The sequence below is a fragment of the Convolutriloba macropyga genome, chromosome 7 (assembly GCF_964194025.1).
Source record: "Convolutriloba macropyga chromosome 7, txConMacr16.3, whole genome shotgun sequence".
Lineage (NCBI taxonomy): Eukaryota > Metazoa > Xenacoelomorpha > Acoela > Convolutidae > Convolutriloba > Convolutriloba macropyga.
This window is the reverse complement of record NC_134474.1, coordinates 4,120,829-4,131,082: the sequence shown is the minus strand read 5'-3', so window position 1 is coordinate 4,131,082 and position 10,254 is coordinate 4,120,829.

Below are 10,254 nucleotides of genomic sequence, written 5' to 3'. Positions count from 1 at the left end.
ATCAATTTAAGAGTGGGCAAGACATTTTTGCGAGCGAGGCAAGTCACAAGTGACCAAAAAGTTAGTCATGCAACAGAGCAGAAAATTCGCTCCACTAAGTGTGAAAAATGACGTCACGCACGTTCAAATTTCATGAACGAATGATCAAAAACAGATTTGAAGTGATTGTGACGGGATATGATCGTAACAACAAATTTGACCACGAAATAAAAAAACATAGCAGGACAAGTCCTGACGTACAATTCAAAGAATTTTCATTGACTAAACAGGAAAACTAGACCAATAATGGACTATGAGTGAATTGAGAAAACCATTTTAAAAAATCAGATCAAAAAATAAGAAAAAAACAGAAAATCAATGTCAAAATGACGAATGTGAACAAAAAAACCACTAGGGAAAATGAAAATTCAATTCAAACAAAAAACTAGGACTAGAATGAGCTGTGAACGGATTGGGAAAACCATTTAGAAAAAAATCTGATCCAAAAAATCGAAAAACAGTAAAAATCAGAGTGAAATTGCCGCATGTGAACAAAAAAACCACTACCGAGAAACCAAATTTTTGTTCAAACACCATTTTCTCACTCTAATTTAAAATTAGAGCGAAAAAAAATTCATGCCGCAAAACCACTCGCTTTTTCGCTCCATTTCCTGTTTCGGCGTGACCAAAATCACTACTCCAATTTGACTTCAAAAATCATGAAAATGTGTGAACAGATCTTAAAAAAAAAGACAGCGCCCAAATACAATTCAAATTCTTTGAATTGTAACAAGCAGGACAAGTCTTGAACTCCAATCCAAAGAAGTGAATTAACTAAGGACATGAAAAATAACAATTTAATAGCAACGCCCTTGAAACTATATGAAAAAAGCGCAAAAAATCTAAAACAATTAGAATTTTGTAGTATTCTTAAAGAAAATTTAGTATTTTAAGAATCTCTAACACTAACAGAACTTTGACTCTACGAATCCTTAGAATGAGTATACACATCAATAACATTGTGGCAATCAATGATAGAAATGAAGATGCAAAAACTAAAGAAATTGGCAACAATCAATCTCTGTCCGTGGCGTCAAGATAATAGAACCTCATAACTACATGCAAATATACTTAAGCGGAGCATATTACCAAACATTAGAAGTCATTAAATCTCTAAATAAGCTAAAAAGTGAACTTTATCTTTTTTGGAAAAAAAAACACCAAAACGCAATCAAAACAAAACAACTGTTAAGAAGTCAAGCGACTAATTAGGTCCAATTATTCTTGATTAGCAGCCAACAAAACCTGAAATATGGTTGAGTCTAAATGATAAGACAAAAACAAGACCGAATTCAGTCAAAACATCAAAAGTTAAGCAATTCCTTCCTGACAACAAAATTTTAAAGTCAAAGAAAGCAACAACTACGCACTGAAAAAAAATAATTAGATTAATCCACACAACCAGGAGATGAGATCTATCATCAATGACACTAGGTCACAGCAGCTATGATTTGAACAAACACAGCAAAACCATTTACTTAAGATTTTTGAACGCTAGCGGCGTTTAGGTCAAAAAAGCATAAGCATTGGACTGAAACGTTTGTTTCGATTGATTTAGTCAATCTTAGCAACAGCCTAGAAAGGTGATCGATGCAACTAGGAGATGAGACAAAAATGTTAGCAAAAACAATCACAAAACTAAAAAAACTTAAAGCTTCCTGAAAACAATTCGCGTCAAAGTCGTAGAAGGTATCAGCTTGAACTGGAAAAAAGAAATCAACCCAGTTACGGAACATGTGTCATTATATAGTACATAAAAATGGCACGTGTGTAAAAAAGGTATAAAAATGGCACGTGTGTCTGGGGTTGCAAAAATATCTACAATTAATAATCTAGAATATCTATAAAGAAGATATGGAATAGATAAAAAACATGGCCGGTAGATTGCCAGAAAATAGCAGCCATAGCTTTGTAGATCTGCATTCTCAAAAAGATAGTAAAAGTAACAGATAAAAATTCTTTTTATTAAGTGCTGAGATGTTATAAATTAAACATAGCCGGCAGATTGCCGGAATAGCTGCGAATGAAGACTTGCGTGCCGTATGATATAGAAACAGATACAGATAAGTTGAAAAATTTATCGACGCCGCTCAAAAAACTATGCAAAAAAATTAAACGAAAAATTAAGAAAGCTTGTTAATATTCATTGCGCAGAAGTCTTTTCATTAGGGATCCTTATTACACATATGAGTTCCTTTGACCTTAAACTAATTCAAAATAAACTTAAATTTTAAAGTGCGAAAGTCATTTTATTGAGTGAGGTAAGTCACTTATGATCAAAATCTAATCACGCAAAAACCTTTTGCTAGAGAGAGTGAGAAATGACGTCACGCGCGCAAAAGCAGTTAGTGATAGGAAGAAGTCATTCAGAAAATTTGACTTTCAGCTTTGAGGTGTGAGCAAATGTAAAACGAAAAAGAGCGTCAGACGACGAAACAAAAAAAACCAAGGACACCGCAATATCGCTCCGCTCAGCTTACAGCTTCGCAGCTATAATAAGAAATCTGTTTAACTTATTGCTGCTTCTATTAGCTGCTCTAAAATCACCTTCAATTAGAGTGACACACACTCACTTGACTTTATCTATTTGAAGTAAAACGAAAAACTACCAAGTTCAGATTGAATACGTCATTATTGAGAGAGAGGCAAGTCACGTGCGAGCAAAAAGTTAGTCAAGCAAATGAGCAAAAACTTTCTCTGCTAAGAGTGAAAATTAACATCACGCACGTTGAAATTGCATGAACTCCTGTACTACAGAAAATCCAAAAAAACAATTAGTATAAATTTATTAAAAGATTTATTATTTAAAGAATCTCTATCAGCAGCAAAAATTTGACTTCACGAAACATTAGAACAAGTACAAACATCAATCACAATGTGGGAATCAATGATAGAAATAAAGAAAAAGAGGCAAGAAAAAATAAAGACAAATTCTGAATGGGCAACAATCAGAATCTATCGGTGGCGTCAAGATAAGAGAACCTCAAAACTAAATACCAGTATCCGTAACTAGAGCCTATTACAAAAACTTTACAAGTCATAAAATCTCTTCTAATAGTTCTAATTAGGACTTGCTACTTTCGAGACTGACCGATGAGATCATAAGAGAAACAACAAAACAAAAACTAAATTTTTTGAAAACTACCAAAATGAAATGAAAACAAAACGACCATTAAGAGCTCAAGCAACTAATTAGGTGCAAGTAATCTTCACTGGCAACTGAAATAACTATTGAGTCCAAACGATAAGACAAAAAACGTCCGACTTTGGCAAAACATTCAATACTTCGCCAATTCCTTCCTAAAAACAAATTATGTAAAAGTCATAGAAAATAACAACTAGGGACTGAAAAAAACTAATTTTATAAGCTTCATCCACACTACAAGCCGCTTAGATCTGTAAACAACGACACTAGGTTATAAAGCACCTACGAGTGGAACACAAATCAGCAAAACTCTGTAAATTTTGTAATTTTTTTTCAACAAATAGTGTCAATTTCATGGAAACCACTAGCCATGAACTCAAACAAACATTTAGGTTCATTTATGCCTCATTGGCAACCAGTAAGACCTGTCAATAATAATTCTAGGCGATAAGACAAAAAAAAACAGTAATATCAAATGGGTAGAAATCAAAACATCACTAGTATTTTACAACAATAAAAAGTGTCACAGCCATAAAACGCATTAACTGAGGAATCCAAGCAATTGCAGACAGTCGCAAAAAGAACACAATTGTATCATTTTAAAAGTACAACAGAGAAGAAAACTGTAAACAGAATTCATATTGCCGCGTGAAAAAATTTGCTTTTAAAAACCCACAATTTGTTCAAATACCGACACCTCACTCAAATTTAAGGTTACTTTGAATGAAAAAGCACGCCTTAAACATACTCTCTTTTTCAATCCGTTTACTACTCCAGCCTGATTAAAACCACCACTTTAATTTGACATCTGATTGACGAGAAAAAGCTGACGTGTGAACAGACCTTAGACCAAAAGACAGCACACCAACACAAACTTTGATTGTAAAAACCAAGAGGCGGCCAATAATAGCCTCAGCGGTAGCTTCGCGGCTATTAAAAAGGTACAGTATTCATTGTTCACATTTTATGCAAACTGTAATTGTTCCGACCCCACATGTGGGTAGAGGAACTATATACTCAAATGGGTTTTTTTGTTCAGAAAATTTTGGCCGATCGATATATTCATCGTAGACAAATAAGAGTGGTATCATTAAAAAGCTTGTCCAGCGTAATATTCGAAATGAAATTTTTCTTGAATTTCGTTTTTTTTTCGAGGAGTTATCGAGGATCGAAATTTTGTGTGAACACGCGATATTTGGCATGATTTTGTTCACTTTTGGTGTAATTTTTCTTCAAATTAAGATTTTTTCTAGAAACATTGTAATTCAAAATTAATTTCCATGCTACAAAACGAATCAATTTTGTGTTCATAATAGACGAAAAGCAATAAATAGACTAGTTCTGGTCACATAGAGAAGTTTACTATCAAAAAAATTCAAAATCTATTTGAGAGCTTTTTTTAGAAAACTTTTCATTAATTTTTGTTTTTATAAGTCATCCAGAGACTAGTCACTTTTCATATCGAGGACCCTACACTGACAACCCTCATTTACAGTAAAATGACGCCCAATGAACAAATAATTCGTTTTCAAGGAAACGCTCATGTTTTTTTCATGGATTCGACTTTCAGTTTTCAAATTTTGATTTTCTTTTTGAGATTTTAATACATTTTTGGAGTCCTACTGCATTCGTTGATTCATTGACCAAATCGCAATAGGCTTCGCTATGAGCATTAAGTAAACCTATCTAGTGCTTTGAGTGGACAGCTAATGGCTGTTAAGACTTTGAAAACAAATTTGCGAAAGTTTTCAACATTAATCAATCAAAAATTTATTTTTGTGAACTGTAAGTCAGTTTCAGTGATGACAAGAACCCCTCTCTTTTTACTCCAACCAAAATTATTCTGTTTAGCGGTTTCATCTTCTAACTATTGGTTATATGGCTTCAATGCTTCAAGATTTCAAAAAAACTTTATTTTTTTTGGATATTTTCGTATTATTGGTTCTTTTTGAAATCATATCACTTTATCCTAATATTGATGACTCCCATTGGCTTAGAAAAGAATTTCAATGGATCATAGAAAAAATTTTCAGAGAATAACGTACGATTTGAATGGCTTCGACACTTTCTTCTCGCACTTTTCCACTGATTTTTTTTTATTTTGCTTGTATTTGTTGTTGTTTTCATAGTCAATGACTTGTTGAAATGTCTTATTGATGAGTTATGAAGGGCAAACATTCTTTTTGTCTCATCGAGGCATAATTTAGCGTACTTATTGGCTTCCGTTGAAAACTATTGAATTTAATGGCGTTGATGCTATGGGTTTTCTCAAAAATTTCGTGGTTTTAATGTATTTGTTCATATTTGTTTGATTTTTTTGAAGTCCTATTGTTTAAAATAAAAATCCCATTGTAATTAAAAAAATTAATTGAACATAGAAAAGTGTTCACTGAAAACTTCAATTTCTAATGGCTTCGACGCTTTTCTCGCTCAATTATTTTTTGAATTTGCTGTTTTTGCCTGTTTCATTCTTTAGGAAGCTGTAAAATGCTGATCGGTCTCATAAGCTTGTAATTGAGGAGTGAATGATTGATTTTACCCCAAGCATAATTTTAGTTGAATTAGTTTAAAAAAACGGAAAAAAATACAATATCCAGATAATAGCTAATGATTTTAATGGCTTCAATAATTTTTGTTTCCGCAAATTGTTTGTAATTTCTTTAGTCCGTTTCCAGGGGTTTGTCAAACAAAAGACAAGTTCCATTAGTTTCATGATGAATTTTTAGTAAATTTATCAAGAATAATTTTGTGATAAGCTAATGATTTATAAGATTATTGAAATTATTTGGTTCAAAAAATTTTAATTGATTTTTGAATTTCGCCTCATTTTTTCTCTTTGTAGGCTTGTTACCAAGTCTCTTTAAGCAAAAATTTCAACTGCTGTCTAGTTAGGCAAAAGTAAATTTTCGTAGTTAAGATTAAGTTCTGATTGCATTTTGACGTTGTTACTGGGTGCTTTTAAATTTAGATATTGAGTTTTTGCCGTGAAATTTTTGTTTTTGCTTCTTTTGTAGTTTGTTTTTTTTTCTCGCTGTCTTTTTAATGGCAGATCTCGTGAGCGCTGTAATGAGGCATGGCATTATGTAATTCAATCATCAATTAGGTTTTGTAACAGTTTTTTTAAACTCAAACATCTATTTTTGTTATCTCTTCATTTGGTTGACAATGAAGTCAAAAATGTAGATGAGCTCGGGTCGGAATATCATGTGCAAACGCACCTTAACGAGCCTCCTTGTTTCTTACATACGCGTTAATTTCTAAACTTCGCTGCATCATTATAATAAAAATGCCGTTTATGTTTACTCACTATGTGAGTGTATGAAATCCAAGCATTATGCTATATTTATAAGTGGGGGACGTGCGTGGGAAAAAAAAAGAAAAGAGCCCTTCGACACTTACGTTTCACTTAGATAGCCTGCAGAAATAAAACCTATCTCTTTAGGTACTTCATTATTTGTCTCACTTCAAAGCCTGCTCCTGCTCGTGAATTATCTTTAATACTCGGGGAAACATATTTCTAGTCTGCATGCCCAGCTTAAAAATTTCAAGCCAGCCTACCCATCTAAGGCGCAACTAAGTAAGCTTACCTAAACCAATGTCAAACTCATGGTCGAAAGATAAACTCACCAAAACCGAGTATTCAAGTGGTGTATCAGTAAGTCTGGCACCGTACTTAAAGGATCGGAATAACTTATGTCCTGTGAGAGGCATTTAACCCCAAAATTTTCAAGGACTCTGATGTCCTTCTCTGAGTGAAAATATCTAAATTGAATTACAATTTGCTTGGTTATCAAAAATATTTCTTCAGTTTTCCGTTGCAGTTGTCAAATATTTGAAAGTTCTGAACTTGAATTCACATACCATTTGCATGCAATTGGTACATCAATAAGATCGTAACTCAATTATTAACTTTCATCAATCAGCCCATAGAATATTTTATTCAATCGAAAAATCTCAAGCTTCAACGTTAAGTGACAGTGTAATTCATTTGGAAAAAGACAGAGCTTTTTTGTCTTGTAGCTATAACTTCCAGTGGAATTTGACCACCTTAACTCATCAATTTCGCTGATATCTTACCCCAGTAATCCAATTTTGGCAACATAGCGATAGCGTTGAGGCAGAAAATTGGCACGATATGATATCGGTAATACGATACGGTTAACATGATTTCAAATACACGAAATCAGAAGAAAACAAAACCAATATAAACGTTAGTCTGGGGTCTTTTTAATACATTTTATCAAAATTTTCTGAGTAAATATATGCTAATGAGACAACTCTTTATTGTCAAAAGCTGTTTCCGGGAAAAAGAGAAGATTTCAACAAATATCGATATGATTTTGGACTGATCAACAATTTTAGTAACTCTGTACATGCCGAAAAATCAAGATTTGCGTAAAATTTTAAAACAAAAATTTAATAATGATAGCTTCAACGTATATAAATCAATTCCTTCCCAAGTAAACCTCAATTACATAGTCGACGAAAACACGCTTGAGTCAACCCCGTACCTCACCGCAACCTTCAAAAACATAGGCGCATCGGCAGTTAAAAAGGCAGCCTTGATAACATGGCAGCCACGGAGCGCCCGGTTAAGACGCAAACGAGTGGAGATGAATTTTAAATTGTTTCGAAGAAGACTCATCAAACATAGCGAAAACGGTAGCCAAAATTGTTGTTCGTCTGGCAACTAAAAAAATGTCTGAAAAATCTCTTGAAGCGTACAACGCATGCAGAGTAATCCCCTTAAACAAAAACCCCGGTGTTCGATCAATTGGCATAGAACAAGTTATTCGTCACATCAAAGGCAAATGCATCATCAAGGGTATAGAAAATGACCTACGCTTCTTGGGTGGCAACACACAACTTTACCTAGGCCAAAGGTGCGGGACTGAACACGCAATTCAATCTCTGTGCTCGCAATATGAAAAACCTGAAAATGAAGCTGTTCTAACAGACGCAAAAATGCCTTCAACTGCCTCAACCGCGAAAACATCAAGAGAATTTGTCCTGCCTTGAGTTTTGTTGTTCAAAACTCATATTCAGCCCCGTCCGATTTATACGTCGCAGGTAAAACACTACAGTCCCTAGAGGGCACAAATCAAGGGAACCCCATTGCAATGGCTATGTTTGGAGGAGCCACCCTTTCCTTGCTCAGGCTTGGCCAGGAAAAGCACGCGACGCAAAAATAGTATGAAGACGACGGCAGCGCAGTAGGACGATTAGAGGACTTACTCTTGTTCTTCAAACAACTCACTGAACACGGTAGATACATTTGGCTACACCGTGAACGACCCGAAGTGTCAATTAAAAGTAAAAGCGTCCTCAAAAATCAAAGCTCTCAGGTTGTTTGAGGGGACGACAGTTGAAATTGTTGACGGCCGCCGGGTTCTAGGATCTGTAATAGGCAATGAAAAAGCCTGTGAGAACTTTAATCTAACCACAGCTGGAAGTTATTCCAATTTGAAAACATTGGGGCAGGTAGCAAAAATATCCCCTCAGAACGCTTACGCATGCATCACAACAAGCTTTCAACAAAAATTAAATTGTGTGTCTAGGACAAAGCCGCACGTCCTACCGTCGTTCTTTGACTCTCCGGTGTCTCAATCCGCACGGCGACTGTATTCGCTACCAACTAGGGAGGGCGGACTTAACATCCATGAGTCAATAGATTAAGAAACAGAGTACTCCGCTTCGCTGACCGCAAGCGCTCCTCATGAAGATGAGGATCCAGCAAATGCTCATCTCACCCAAGAACGCATAACGCACGACCAACGAACCGCACGACTGAACAAAATTCGATCGTGTAAGAATGATCGTATGGAAAACCTATATGATGAAAAGTTCACTCTATGACATGCTCTCCACTGTGCGAAGGGTGGGTATACAGACATGAGACACAACCAGATCCGCGACAACTTTGCTAAGCTCATGCAAGACGTTTGCTATGATGTCACGGTTGAGCCGACTCTTCAGTTGCTTCAAGGCGAGTCCTTTATACACAAGACCACTAGCACCGATGAAAACGCGAGACTTAACATTAAAGCGACTGGCCTAGGGAGTCCAGGTTCAGCCGTTGTTTCTTCGATGTAAAGATCTTTAACCCACTTGCCAAGTCATGCCCGAAAAACTCCGCAGAAACGTAAATATCATGAGTCGTTGAAGTTCCTCAAATATGAGCAACGAATACTTGAAGCCGAGAAGAGTTACTTAGTTCCACTCGTGTTTTCTTGCATGGGGGCGCAGGACCGTCAGCAACGCGCACTATAAAATAACTAGCTAGCAAGATTGCTGAAAAGAAAAACGAATCATGCTAGGACGCAATAACGTACATACGTACGAGAATAAGTTTTTCACTTATGCGCAGCGCTATCATATGCCTCAGAGGGTGTCGTGGTTCCAAACCGCTAACTGACTCTGTTAATTCTAGCAGCGCCATGGTGCCAGAGGTGAGACTAGATTCATAACAAATTAACTTTATGTCGCAGCTCTAAAAGAGTTATAGTGCCTTGTTTCTGTTTGACGATGCTATGAGCATGCATTTTTGCGGTAAATTGGCATACGATGCTGTGACGTTCCATAGTGGGGGCTCACTGTTCCGCCCACTGGGTGGATCACACCCCGGTTTCATTATGTAATTTATAAAAAAATTCAATAATAAGGGTGAGTGAAAATAGCTACTCTTAATTACGACTTAATTTGTTCAAGGACGAAAAGGCAATTTTGTTATAATTCATTCTGTTAAATTTCAATTGAATAGTCATTTAATTTTCCGGTTTTGAGCCATTTTCTGACATCTTTATGGAGTTGACGCATCGTAATTGATTGATTTTGTACGGCATCAATGCCGGGATCATTCGGGAGCGGTCGTCCTTGACCTTAACCTTTTATTACAGGCTGCATCAATACTAAGCTCATTTTAGCGCAGGCGGCATTTACCTTGAGATTTCTTTGATTTCATTACCTGAGATTTACCTCTTTTTCTATTGGACGAGACTACACATTTTTTTATCGTTAATTTTCACAACTCGGCTAGACAATCGCGAAAGTTGCCCCAACTACAATTTACT